We start from the raw sequence: 13,246 nt of genomic DNA on the forward strand, positions 1-13,246 counted from the left end.
TGTATCCGCACGATGATACTGAGGCTGATGTTGTGCTGTCTTCCGCTGTAACCAGTCCGCGCATTGTGCCCAAAATGTGTTGTATCACGATATCAAGCCCGGGGATTCACTTGAGACCAACACGCGATACCGAGAAACACCACACAACCTCACTCGCTTGTTGGATTAGCAGCAAATTGCGAAACATGGTGTGATTGCGACGAAAATCCAGCTCGCAGGGTGTTGAGTCTTTGATAAAAGAAATGCCCCTTGCGCACGTGCTACTGCTGTAGATAACCCGTGGGTTTTTATCCACCGTTCCCGGTTCGTCGGCGCAGTAAGGGATTTACGGTTGCGCGTTCGCTTCTCTCCGTTTGGTTCGTTCGCTGTGACGATGGGACGGTTCAAGGTCGGGGCAATCCCAAAGTGGGACCAGTGTCCGAAACGGGGAACTGTTAGCTGGTGGTTGAGGCGGGGGGGGGGGGGGGGGCGGAGGGGCGGGTGTCCATCAAAGGCATTCGCACGTAACAAATCTGTCGCGCAAAACATTCGTCGCCCTCGTCACGCCACAAATTCCTCATTGGTGGACGAATGTAGAGAAGACACGATGGTGACCAAGGGAAGGGGCTGCTGGTGGTGGTGATGGTGGCAGGATTAAAAATTCCACCAAAACGGACAAGATACTTTCTCTCGGTCTCGGTCTCTTTCTCTCTCACGCACACAAACGCACGTGGTTGGCCTAAATGTATGTCGGAAACAACGTCAGCAGGATGGGCCCACACGGAATGCGTCCATAAATCGTGCACAGCATCTCCTTCCTCCCTTCCCTTCTTCTCTGTTGGTATGTGGGAATTTTCTTGATCTTCCCTGAGGCGCACCATTCCGTATTTCACCTTCCATTATGCTTATTGCTAGATCAGCAAATAACTTCCACCGTGCGCCTCCATGGGAACAAACACGCCAAACTGCGTGGTCTACCACGAGTGCGCAATCAATCAATGTGCTCCGGAATGCTTTATCAGCGTGATTGGGCATCATATGTTGAAAGCAATTCGCACACCACAACAACAACAACAGCAACAGTAAAACGATAATGAACGGATCGTCTCAGCGGATAGCCCAACTGTCTGGGGTGGGTGTGTACTAGAGAAGTGCGTGCGCCCGATCCGGCTTGGCACTCGAAAACTGTGTCGTGTGCCTGTGTATGTATGTGTGGTGCGATGGTAAAAAATAAAGAAAAAAAACATTCATTAAGCCGAAGGGTGTGTATGTTTCTGCAACAGCTTTATTTATATCCGTATCCGTCAATCCGATGGTGGTGGCGGTGGTAGCGGGATGTACAATCGGGGGGGTGGGTTGACTGCCACCACCACCGTACCGCACCACACCACACCAACCGGCAAGCGGAACGGGGCGGCGAGTTAAAGGTACGAGCAAAAATTTCACGAATTAAGCAGTAACTTTGTTTCAATTCGGTGCCTTTGGCATTCGGCGTGCCATCAATCGCCCCGAGGGGGAGAGAGGACAAAAGAGACAAAACCAACAAAAAAAAAATGTAATGGCCAAACACAGTACCAACGCGGTGCAGTGGTGTATGCATTTGTACGCGACAACATAATTTGCTTCATTAAATCACACGCCTCGTTAAGTTTGCGAGGGTGATTTGAACCTCGCTGGCCGTTTGCAGACCGGTTTTATTAACTTTACTCACAAGGACACAGGACAGGAGTGTCGGGACAACATTGTTCGCAGGTCCTGTTTGGTGCCAAAGGCGATTTGTCGGCTTTTAGTTCCGGATGTCCTTTGAAGATCGGCAAAAAAGAACAAAGGATGGCACTTTCTTTCGAAAGGGTAACCCCTTAATGTAACAGTCCACGCGGTTTATTTAGTTGAATTTCAATAAAATCTACATTACATCAAAATTACTTGATGTGATCGATAAAAGCGCATGATCTACGGATTAAAGATTGAAGAGATTTATATTAAAACAAGCAGCGTCAATAGCTGCAGAATGAATCGATGCAGATTAAATTACAATTTGCTCTTTGGTATCCTTCAGGATCCTGTTATTAATTTCTGATTTAAAAAACCAAAACAAGGCTCCAATTAAATATTGAAAAGCACGAAGTCACAGTTTCCGATATTCCAGCAACTAGCATGCGTGTATCTGCTGCATCTTGAAAATTTTCAATCAAAGTAACGCTGGCGAATGATGGAACGACAGAAAAGTATTCGCAACCACAGCTGGTGCATGTGCAGTGAATTGAAGTGCGCAAAGTAGCATTTAAATAGTGCCGTAACTGTCTTAATCTCATTTGAAAAATATAAAACCATGTTAAAAGGACGACATTTAGCAACAGTACCGCTATCGCGAGTGGAAGTAGTGAGCACGGTACCCAAAAACCCCAAAGGTAGATCATTTCCAGGTGCACCAGAGCACCCGCGCCAAGAAAACAACCATTCTAACCAGCCATTAAAAGCAAGATTTTAGGAGCCGGGAAAAATGTAAAAACAAAACGTTGAACACTAAACGGTCCGAGGAAGCTAATTCTCCGCGCAACACTTAAATCATCGACCAATAGAGCGGCTCATCGAGCCCGCAAGCCCCCTATAATGGTTCCGTTGGGATGCCAACCAGCCAGCCAGTGTTGCCTTCTTATTTATTTTCATAAACACCCCCCTCAGCCGATGCTCAAATCCCTTCCCCGCGCTTACTGCAGGCCATAAGACGAGCATTAGGGGGGATGCGAGGGGTTGGAAACTACTTATTGCGCTCGCCACATTAGAAAACAAATTCTAATTTACCGCCCTGGCAGCTGCAGCGCCTTTCCTCCGGCTGAACTTGGTCGTCGTCGTCGTCGTCGTCATGGCCAAGGTGATTACTACATCTTGATTGTGCATCGTGAGTGTTGTGGCCGGATCGTGGCTTCATTTTGCAGGGAATCACGGTACAACGCTGATCACCTTCGGCTGGCAAGGTGGCAAGGTGTTTGTGTCGAGGAAAATGATCGATCGATTGATCGACATTCCAGTTCGGCAGCTGCCGTTGCTGTATGTCACTCCGGCATTCCGATGAACTCGGGGCACACGGGATACTAATCGTTTGAAAAACGGATTCAAAGCGTCCCTTTGATCCAACCGCGATCCTTCCAAATCCCGGCAATCACCGGCGTCATCGCCATCCGCCATCCGCCAGTAGGACAATCGTCACGAAGCACACAGGCAGGAGATGGTCTTCTGGCCACACTTCAGCCAACCGACGGATGGTTGTTGTTTGGTGACGCAAACCGTGTTGTGCACTTTCCTCAACCAAATTTTGCGGACGTATGTCTCCTCAGGACGAGAAGGGGGGAGGGGGGGGGGGATCCGTGGCAGCATGGCACCCACGTTGCTTTTGCTCCCGCTTCGTCCTGAGCCTGTCCTCTGGCATGTCCAGCCCTCCTCCATCCCCTTCTCGTCAACATTTCGATATATTTTCCCTTTTTTTCACTGTCAACCACCACCCACTCCACTCGCACGAGGAAGGAAGTTCCACGACGACGACGACGACGACGACGTGGGTGATGCAGACATCGCGTCCCGCACATTCGGGGGGAAAGGTGTCTGCGGGGTGCGGGGCAGTGTGTGGAATTTTCTAAATAAAGAAGACAGGTTCTCACCTTAAAATAAGCGCGAAACGGAAAAAGCATTTGCGACGCGCCCAGAGAGCATTGCTTGGCCAGGCCAGCCCAGGCCAGGGAGGGTCAGAGACGGGTGGCAGGTCGGTAGGTCGCTGGTTGGCCGCCGTGCCTCATATCCGTCATAGTGTGCTGCTTGTTTAGTTCTATGCTGAGCCGGGAAGCAGAGAGAGAGGACTGGCTGGCTGGCTGGTTGTAGACACACGGATTTCCATTCCTTTCACCAGTTCCGTGCCAGTTCCGAGGACGAGGGGTAAAAAATAGTTTGGGGTGCAAAAATGAGGGAAAAAAAGATCACCGGGAAAAGGTGTTTTGATCTAACCAAAAATGGTCCCCCCACCCACTGGATGGACAGACGGAGGGGGGAGTAGCAGCGGGGAAATTCATTCCATTTAAATGTGGAAAACGGAGAACGGGATCATAACCGCAGCGCGAGGAATGGTGGCGTGTGCGCGCGCGATCAGAAGGCGCAATTACAAGCTACCGTGTGCTGGTGCTGGCAGGACATTCACACCGGTGCGGCAACACGAGCGGCATATTTTTAATTCCAAGCCTCATTTATTGAAAACTCAATTAAAGCAATTTACGTCAGTTATGGCAGACGCGCGCCGTGATGGTGGCGATCGCCGAGCGCGTGCGATACGGTAGCGGCAATTCCTGGTAGCTTGGAATGCGGCAAATATTTAGCAACAATTTTGTGTGCGCACTTTTCCGGTCCGGTCCATCCTCGTAAATCGTGGCATCGTTTTTAGGCCATGAGGACCACTGAATTGACGTGCGTTTAATGCAAGACACTTTTCCTCAATTAAGTGTTGCACAAAACGGACATTGCTCGGGGGATTTTTGTGTCCTTTTACAAAAAATGCTTCCACAAAAATAAAACCAAAAATCCCTCACATACAAGGGAATGCTTTTGCTCTCTACGGCAAAACAAAGTAGAAAGGTTTAATGCATCTTTCTTACGTGTTTACGTTCTTGTGACATTGAATTCTTCCTGCTTGAATGGCGAAACATACAACACTGTGTAAAAGTGTGGGATTTATCGAAACAAAACTGATAAATTTATTTATAAACGAATTGAGTGATTACGTCTCGTACATTGCTAAGTATACACGCAATACTGCCACCAGACTGACGCTTGTCTTGGTAACGAGACAAGACATTCGCAATAGAGCCCATATCTTGATCCTGCAATGTCGATGTGTCATTGTAGCATTAGAATAACTAAACAAACCCTCTTTTAACACTCCGTTTAAGAGGTATCCTCGTCAAGGATTCTACAAATTTACTGACAGTCTTTTTTTAATAGTTGTAATCGTAGTAATGATCACCGGTTTGCTTTAATATATTGCAAAAAAATAAAATCCCCTTTTTGACCAGCATTTGTAGTAATTTTGAGAATTTGGTCTTCTAACAAAAGAATATCGACTTTTACATTTCAGATGATGGCGCAAGATGCTACGATCAACACCGCAACAAGGATGTTTTGTCAGACATCCCTAGCAGGTAAAATTTTGGGATACTTTCATCGAAACTGTATTCAAATATTCTTCAAAAGTTGTAGTTGAACATGCTATTTAAAAAAATATTAAGGTTTGTCACAAGAAATCTTCAAATAGTTGCCTGTAGTGGAGCCTGAGTAAACATTAGATGCTCTCATCGTTCTATCTTCCCACTGGACCGTGGTTGTTGATCAGTTAGTTGATCAGTCACTGATATTTGTGAGGAGAATTCTCAGAATACCCCGTTATTCGAGCTATAGGACGAGCTCACACGAGACTGGCAACACAATTTCGGCGAATTAAGCATGTCATGAGAATGACAAACGACGACCCAGTCCGTAGAGTCTTCTTAGATCTTAAATAGAAGAACAGACGCAGAAGACGCAGAGAGACGATATCGGCATTGATTGTTGGATCTCCTCGACTACGTTGCTGTGGATCCAGGATCTATCCAGCATCACCTCCTCCACACTTCGACGATTGATCCACGGCGTAACGATCAGCCGTTTGATCGATATTCCTACTTCGCACTTCGCAGCGCGATCAGAAGACGGCGCGGAGTGAGTTTGCCAAAAAGCCAAACGTCCACCTCTCCCGTAAACCGCTGCCACCTTGCATACGTCATACATCATTTCCCCCCCCGTCTTTCGCCACTGTTGCCTTCTGTCCCACGCCGGGATCGGTCGCTCGATCAGTCGGTTGGTCCCGACGGTCGTTTTGCGTGTTCGCCGCCTTGCCTGCTCGCTCGCTCACTCGCTCCCTCGCGTTCGCGTTACCGCCCGGCCTATCTCCTTTATCTACATCTTCTAGACACTTGAATTCATTCTCATTCAGCCCCTCCACGGCACGGGGGGGGGGGGGGGCACCCATGCCACCCACCAACCTTCCACTTGGTTAACGACGTAGGGCGCGCGGAATGTTATTTATAAACACACAAACCATCTCCTGCTCCACTCCTGCGCTTCTGTTGCGGCTGCTGCTGCTGTGCTTGCGCACCAGCCCTTGCGCCCCGCGGCCGTTCATTCATGAAAAATTCTAAATCTCCCATCCAGTCCCCCCTCCCCCTGGCCCCCTGTTTTCCGGCACTTCCCTGTAAGGTGGTTGTCGCTGGGAAATGGGGGGGTTGGACCTAATGGGAGGGTAGGGTGGCATAGGTGGTAATAATAAAACATTAACTATCCCACGGGCCCATCGTTATTCCATCGCCAGCTGGCCACCACCTTACCATCCCCGGGATGGCACGGTGCAGCACAACCCCTTGCTCCTCCCTTCCTTCCTCCCTCCCAAGGAGTACTTAAATTTTGACTCAAAAGCGCGCTAAGTAACGCAACGTGGGTTTCGTGGTGTTCCGTGGTGTTCCTTCTGGTAGTGGCTGTGGCCGCTGCAACCACCGTTGCTGTCGCTGATGCTGCCAAGAAACAGATAGAACCGTGTGCGCTGCTGCGGATAGCACCAAGGAACCAAGGAGGTGGATCGCGCGCTGGCTAGGAGAGAATAGCATTCGCGCAACAGATCGCGTAAACAGATACTAAACCCACACTAGGAGCAGCAGCAGCAGCAGCAAACACCACCCACACAGAGCGGGCGCGCGACCGAGTGAGGTGCGCGCGCCAAACCACTGCCAAATTCGTGAGGCCGCATGTCTCGCACATGTGTGTCTGTGTCTAATTGTGGTGGTGGTGGTGGTGGAGGAGTAGGAAGCGGGAGACGGGCACATGTAATGAGAGGTTGTCGGACGAAGCGCGCACCTTAGTACACGGTATGGCATGGCGACGTATACCGTTTTGAATGGAGTAGTTCTCAAAATCTAGTCTCCTGATCAATAAATTAAGTCTACTGATCAGTAAACTGAAGTTGATCGTCTAAAGACCTAATCATCCACTCTTTATCCGCCGATTGCGAGAAAGTATTAAGTCTATGGCCAGTTTTCTCGTGTTGATTACTGGGAGCAGGTTCGGAAGGAGCTCCTAGTCTGCTCTACACCTCTACCCAGACATCAGTACACCTTAGTACACCTCACACCAGTAGACGACCTTGAGGTGTGACGTGTGCCGACCACAAACCATCGGACTGTCGGACCTTAATTGTTGTGCCAACCTCGCTGGACCTCCAGCTGGACACCGGAATCACTTCCCTTGATGGAGTGCATCAGTGGCTATAAGTTGGGATAATCTGTGGGATCTAAACTGTCTCCCTAGCTCGCTCTCTCCCTCTCCGACTATTTCCGCGGTCCGCGACTATAGACACCCCAGAGCTACAGAGGTGCAACCTTCGCCTCAGTCTGCTGCGTTGTTGTTTGGTGCGCGCGGGTGCGCTCGGGTGGCGGAATGTAATTAAGAGATCGCAACCATCACGCGACGGACTGTCACACTCACCTGCACGGTACGTCATGCGTGGCAGGTGACCGTACACCGCCCGCCGAACAAATACACACGCCGCACTCACTCTCTCTCTCTCTCTTGCTCTATGTGTACGCGTGGCCATCGCAGAACCGTACCGTGGTCGCTGTTTGCCATCAACCGGTGGTAACAGCGATCGTCAGCGATGTCACATACGAGATGAGTGGCGCAGCGCCAGGTATATCAAGGGTTTTTCCAGACAAACAAAAAGGCACTCCGAGGATCCCAAACTATAGGCGTCAACTGTTTCGCGCACCCCCCTTCACACTCAAGTACTCGATCGATTAAAGGGGAATAGAATGCGAAAGAACAACGCGTGGTGTTGAGATGAGGAGCAGCACTCAAGGGCGCACAGGTGATGTTGCATAATTTGAGTCTTCCGGGTTTGTTCGCCTCTTCTTTCCCCTTTTCTCCCCCCGTCGTTCTTAGCGAGCCGTGTCAGTAAGTAAAAACAGCTACTGTGTCATCACGAGACGCTACTGCTGCTGCTGCCGGTGGTCAGCAGCTCAGGTGGGCCCGGTAAAGGTGGTTGTTGGTCAATCAATTTAGTCATCGTTTTTGGCAGAGTACTCTCTGACCTCTCGGGCAACGAGATGATGCATGCTACTACCGCTCCTGCTACTGTTGCTGCTCCTGCTCCTGCTCTCCCTCGGTACATGCTTATTCATCCGAAATGTGCTGCAATTAGTTGGAATGAGCCCGAAGTGTGAAGTGAGTGGAATTTTGATTTCCATCAGCAAAGCAGTGTGGGAGTGGACGCGCGATGGCCAACACCACACAACATATTCATCAACCAGGGCCTACCCCGCACGTCATCGTTGGCTTCGTTCGCGAGGAAAAATCAATCGACTTTGCTCCAACCGACTACGGGGAAAACTGCGCTGGAGGAAGGGTTGTGTTTTGTAGCGAACACGCACACTCTTGTTTGGTGGCGGTTGTTATCACACAGCAGCAGCACCAGCAGCAAACTACGATACGGTTACAACAATCTGCCACTATGCGCAAGTCACTTCGAATGATAACAAACTGTTCCTTTTGTGGTGTTGGTGGCCCGTCGTCTTTCCTATCTTTTTTTCCTGCGGGAGTAATCCCGCACGTACACCCCTTTTTGTCGTAATCAACGACGTCACCGGGCACGAGTGGACGGACGGATGGACGCACGGACTATGGATACGGTGCAACCCCCCCCCCCCCCCCCCTGGCACAATGGTGCGAGCAAGTCGCTGATATGGTGGTTGCCCTCAACAAAGCAATATCCCGGGAGCTGGATGCCAAAGAAGGGAATCTAACGATACGAGGGAGCCTGGAAAGGAACATATCGCGAATAGTTGGCGAGATAAGTGGTCACTTATACGCCGAGTAGTTTACGTCAGAAGTAAAGATTAAGCTGTTCAAAGTGAAAAGAGAATTCATTGCTATTCCGTTCGCGTATGAGTGGAGCAAACATGAAATAATTACATTTCACATTTATCTTTCACTTGTCGTTACTACAAAGTGATAAGAACACTATAAGCCCGTTATTCTATGCTTCAACATGATTGCAGGTTTTTTTAGTTGCATTGAAATATTGAATTCGAGTATCAATGCAAAGCGGAAATGTACTACTGTTAAATAGCGTATAGTTTTAACACGATCAATTCAAAAGAAGTACTTACTTCTGAGAAAACAACGGTGATTACGGTCATAAAAATTGAAACAAAATGCAAATCTTTCATCTTTATTCCTAGGAAATTCTCCCATATTTTCTTTGATAAGGCGAATCTCGACCTCTTCGCCTGACGAATATTGCTATTCACTACGCTCTATGTTTTCCCGACTCAGTCTTGCCGATTCATGACGTCTTGCGTAAATTACTCAGTCAAATCGTTTTTCATTTACTTCGTGTGGGAATTTTAAGGAGAATTTTGTTGCTAGTATTTGATTGAAGCCGACAAACATAAAAGATCATCATTTATCAAGTGTAGTACAGCTTCTGAACCCGAATTTTGTTGCCTCTAGAAGATGTTTTAATGCAGTCCGTAAGGTATCAGCAAAAAAAAAGGCTGTTTTAATGTTCGGCTCAGTTGTATGTTAGCTTCAAGATATAGAAGCCATAAAGTAGACGGATTAGCCGTGGCATAAAGTGGTAATAGTGCGCCAAATGTTATGCCAAAATGTTGAGATCAGCCTTGACCAGTTTCGAATGATGCTTAGTCACAGTTGAGGATCACAAGATCGACAATGGCTCTTGCTTTCTATTGTGCAAATAGTTCTCAGAGCATCCCTGCATGTTATGACAGTACTCCCATAATCTTCAAAAGTCTCCTTTTGTTTCCTGGCCCAAAATTGCTACAAAATAAGTTCAAAACAGAAGCTGTTTACAAACAACGGAAACCACTATCAGAGCTCCCCTTCAGCATGACCTGGCTCGTGTCGCTTACAAGTGCGTTAACCGATCGGGAATGAAATGAAATGGCTAACAAGATCGTGACAGGCAGATGATCGGTGTTTTTCTTGGACATTTCGACACACACTCCGCCATCATCCCACTCCCCCCACCAAACGTTCCTTAAGTACACGCGGAGCACGACGCACACAACGGCCTAAATACGACAACGACGACGACGAGTCGCCTGTCCTGCTCAAGGAAGGCCCCCACCGTCTCGCCTACGACCGCTCTCCTTTGCTCCACCACATCGCGTCGTTCCTTTGGAAAGCACGCCGGTCAAACGGTCCGCACCGAACGGCCCAATCCGGGGCGACGGTTAAGGTGAAAAAAATATTCCATCATCGGATAAAATTAAAACGCACACCGGCGGCCCCCGTTTCCCGTGCGGTGGAGGACCCGTTGTTTGGCGGTGTTTTAAACGCCGAACGCGAAGAAAACCGAACCGCGCACACCTTTTCCCACACGCACACCATCCGGCCGTACGCACGCACGCACGCACGCACGCACGAACGCACGCTCGTTTCTAGCGAAAATGGGGAAAATTCGCCAGTCGGATGCGGCGATGACGACGGTCGACGGTAACCTGCAGGGTTTTCTGGAAGCTGGTCGACCACCGGGGCGGAACACAACCCGGGGCCGCCGGTTTATATTTATGGTTCTGTCATGCATTGTTGCTACGGTGAAGGAGGCGGTGGAGCGCGCCTAGTATCTAGTATGCATTGCCTTCTCGCAGCTCGCACTACCTGAGCCCCCCTGAGCAGCTTGTTGCTGACGATGGTGCGTATGTTGTAACGTACCGAGCGAAAGATGTAGCCGATGGTGGTTGTGTGGTGCTGGTACTGCTGTTGTTTTATTGCCACTGCACTGCTTCTGCCCCGGTTTGGTCAGGGTTCAAAATGCTGTCCTTGAATTTCTCTGCAGCATGGGTTCTCCACTGCACGGGGTATTCCTCTCCAGACGATCTTCCTGCTGGGACCGCACCGCGCGCAACGCACTCGAACACACAGGCTCACACACTCTCTCTCTCTCTCTTTTTCACAACACACTAGATCCGGCAACGACCTGCACGATTGCATCCGCTCCAACAGCAACAGCAGGTTGCTATGTAAACAGCAGCAACAGGAGAGGGTTCAAATCGACCGAACCGCGTTTATCTTCTTGCCCGACAGGCGGCTGATAAGATGCACGAGGTGGTGTGCGCGGTGCTTCCGGTGTAGCGCAGGGGTTTAAACCTCTCTTTTCATGTATTTATCGGAACACACCGACCGATTCCGTTGCCTTACACTGCTATGGTCAAACTGATTTGGCAATCACTACTTCCACGTGAACTTCAATAACAGGCACTAAAAAGACACAAATACATAAAATCGCACATTGGTTTTGCTAAATGGAGATTTAAATGGAAAACAACGGAGATTAGTACACAATGCACAGAAAATCGACCAACCAGGCGACACTCGCGCACAACATCGCCTGCACCACAACTGGTCGAACTGGTGATAAGCAGCAGCAACAGCAGGACGATCCGTTATGATGCAACATAATGGCGACAATTGCAAAATCACCAACACATTAGCTAGTGCGTGATAGGGGCGGTATCGCAGATATCGTGGTGGCTATCACACTACGGAGGTCGACACGGTGGCGCCAAATCGGAATACGGGGGACCCCCGAAGTCCAGATTCTGGGCCTACATTGTACACCACTACCCGGGGCCCGGGGCGACAAGGCAACAAAACTGAGGCGAGATAAGACCGCAGCCCTCCCGCGTTCACCCCCCTTATTTGCTGACGTCGATGGAAGACGGGAATTGGCGGCTTGTGCACGCGCTCGGTGGGTTTCCGACCACCCACCGACCGCCACCTGTGGAACCTAAAAAAAAAAAACGGGGTGGCACGAGGACGGCGGTCTGGCTTTCACGAGGTCAGGCGATAGATAACGCAGGCAAGCAGGCAAGGCCCCCGGTTCGGTGTGGCCCCGTAGGCAGTGCTGTCAAGTGCGCTGTGCGGAGATAAATTTATATGTTATCCGCATTGTTTGTCGTTTTGCTCTGCTTTTCATTGGCCACCTTTTTGCCATCAACGCCTTGACAACGCAGAGAGAAGCTGCTCCTTCGATCGATCGAACGATTGGGATTTACATTTTTATTAGGCGCTAGGAGCGAATGCTAGCCGTGCTTGCTTGGATCCGAAAGACCTTGGGGGAAATCCCGCTTGCATGCACGGCCATTGCGATAGTAGGGCAGGTGCTTGGTGCTGTAGCAGGCTCTATCATGAAATTGGACGTGCACTTGGACAGGTTTCTTGAGTGCGTTAGCTCCCGTAGGGTGGGTAATACGATCGCGTCCGGATTGCGCGGAATCTCTTATTCATTCCGTCCGGTGGCCACCGTTTTATATTTGTGTGTTGGTTCGGGGTCACACAAAAGGAGCGATCAAGTGCGCTCGCGCACGACCTCCCTGTGCGTTGGTGCGTGCGTGCATATCGATCCTCGGTTCCTTTGGTGGGCCATCATCCTCGATCCTCGATCATGTCAGGTTGCTGCTTCGCTCTGTTGCCCAAAAGCCCTAAAACACCACAAACAACGGTTCCACAGAAGCGCTAGCGTTGACGCAGCACAGATCGCATCCGTAGCCTTGAGATCCTCAAACTGCGTTTCCGATCGTACACCACCACCGGAGGGGCCCAACCAGATTCTCACGATTCGCTTTTCTTGTTCTCGTTCGATCTCGCAGCACACAACACACACAACACGGCGACGGGAAACGGAATGGGAAGGGAGCAACAACCCAAAACCCAAACACCTTCCGATGATCCCGATCCGATTGATCACCACCTACACGGATCGGATCGATCGGATTTTCTTGCATCACCAACCACGGAACACCACCTCCGTTCTTCTTCTTACGTATACGCACGCATTGACGTCGCAGAATTCGCTCACCTCGCTCCGGACGGGATCCGGACGATCCTTCTTTCTTATTTGTCTCGCTTTTTCTTCGCACTTCGCGTCCACGGACACGGCCACGCACAGGAATTTTCGAAAGTTTTGCTCGCACGACGATCGCCACGGTTTTCTGTGCCGCTGAGGAAAAACTTAAATCTGTTTTGACTAGCACAGCGGACTTGTGGACCCAGTTGGCCGCGCCTCACGCTGCCCGAGCGCGATCGGGTGTCCGAACACGTGCACGTAATGTGATCGCGTCAGTAGACAGATAGGTTTGCGGCTGGCACAGTATAGCGGCTTGGTAATGTACATGTT

General features: G+C 49.9%; 1 protein-coding gene across 5 annotated transcripts in view; it reads right to left on the minus strand.

Annotated features, from left to right (window-relative positions):
• Window positions 1–13,075, minus strand: part of LOC126573981 (uncharacterized) — a 20,094-nt gene extending 7,019 nt beyond the window's left edge. For 2 of the 5 annotated variants that reach the window (XM_050233838.1, XM_050233834.1), the window contains exons 1-2: window positions 12,929–13,075; window positions 10,783–11,368 (exon numbers count right to left, since the gene is read on the minus strand). The gene's annotated coding sequence lies outside the window, so the exon portion shown is untranslated. Of the gene's footprint in view, window positions 1–10,782; window positions 11,369–11,432; window positions 11,450–12,902 lie in introns of those variants that run through there. The other 3 variants (XM_050233836.1, XM_050233835.1, XM_050233837.1) reach the window with 3 other exon arrangements.
• Window positions 13,076–13,246: the final 171 nt, after the last annotated feature.

Source organism: Anopheles aquasalis, chromosome 3, assembly GCF_943734665.1.
Source record: "Anopheles aquasalis chromosome 3, idAnoAquaMG_Q_19, whole genome shotgun sequence".
Classification (NCBI taxonomy): Eukaryota; Metazoa; Arthropoda; class Insecta; order Diptera; family Culicidae; genus Anopheles; species Anopheles aquasalis.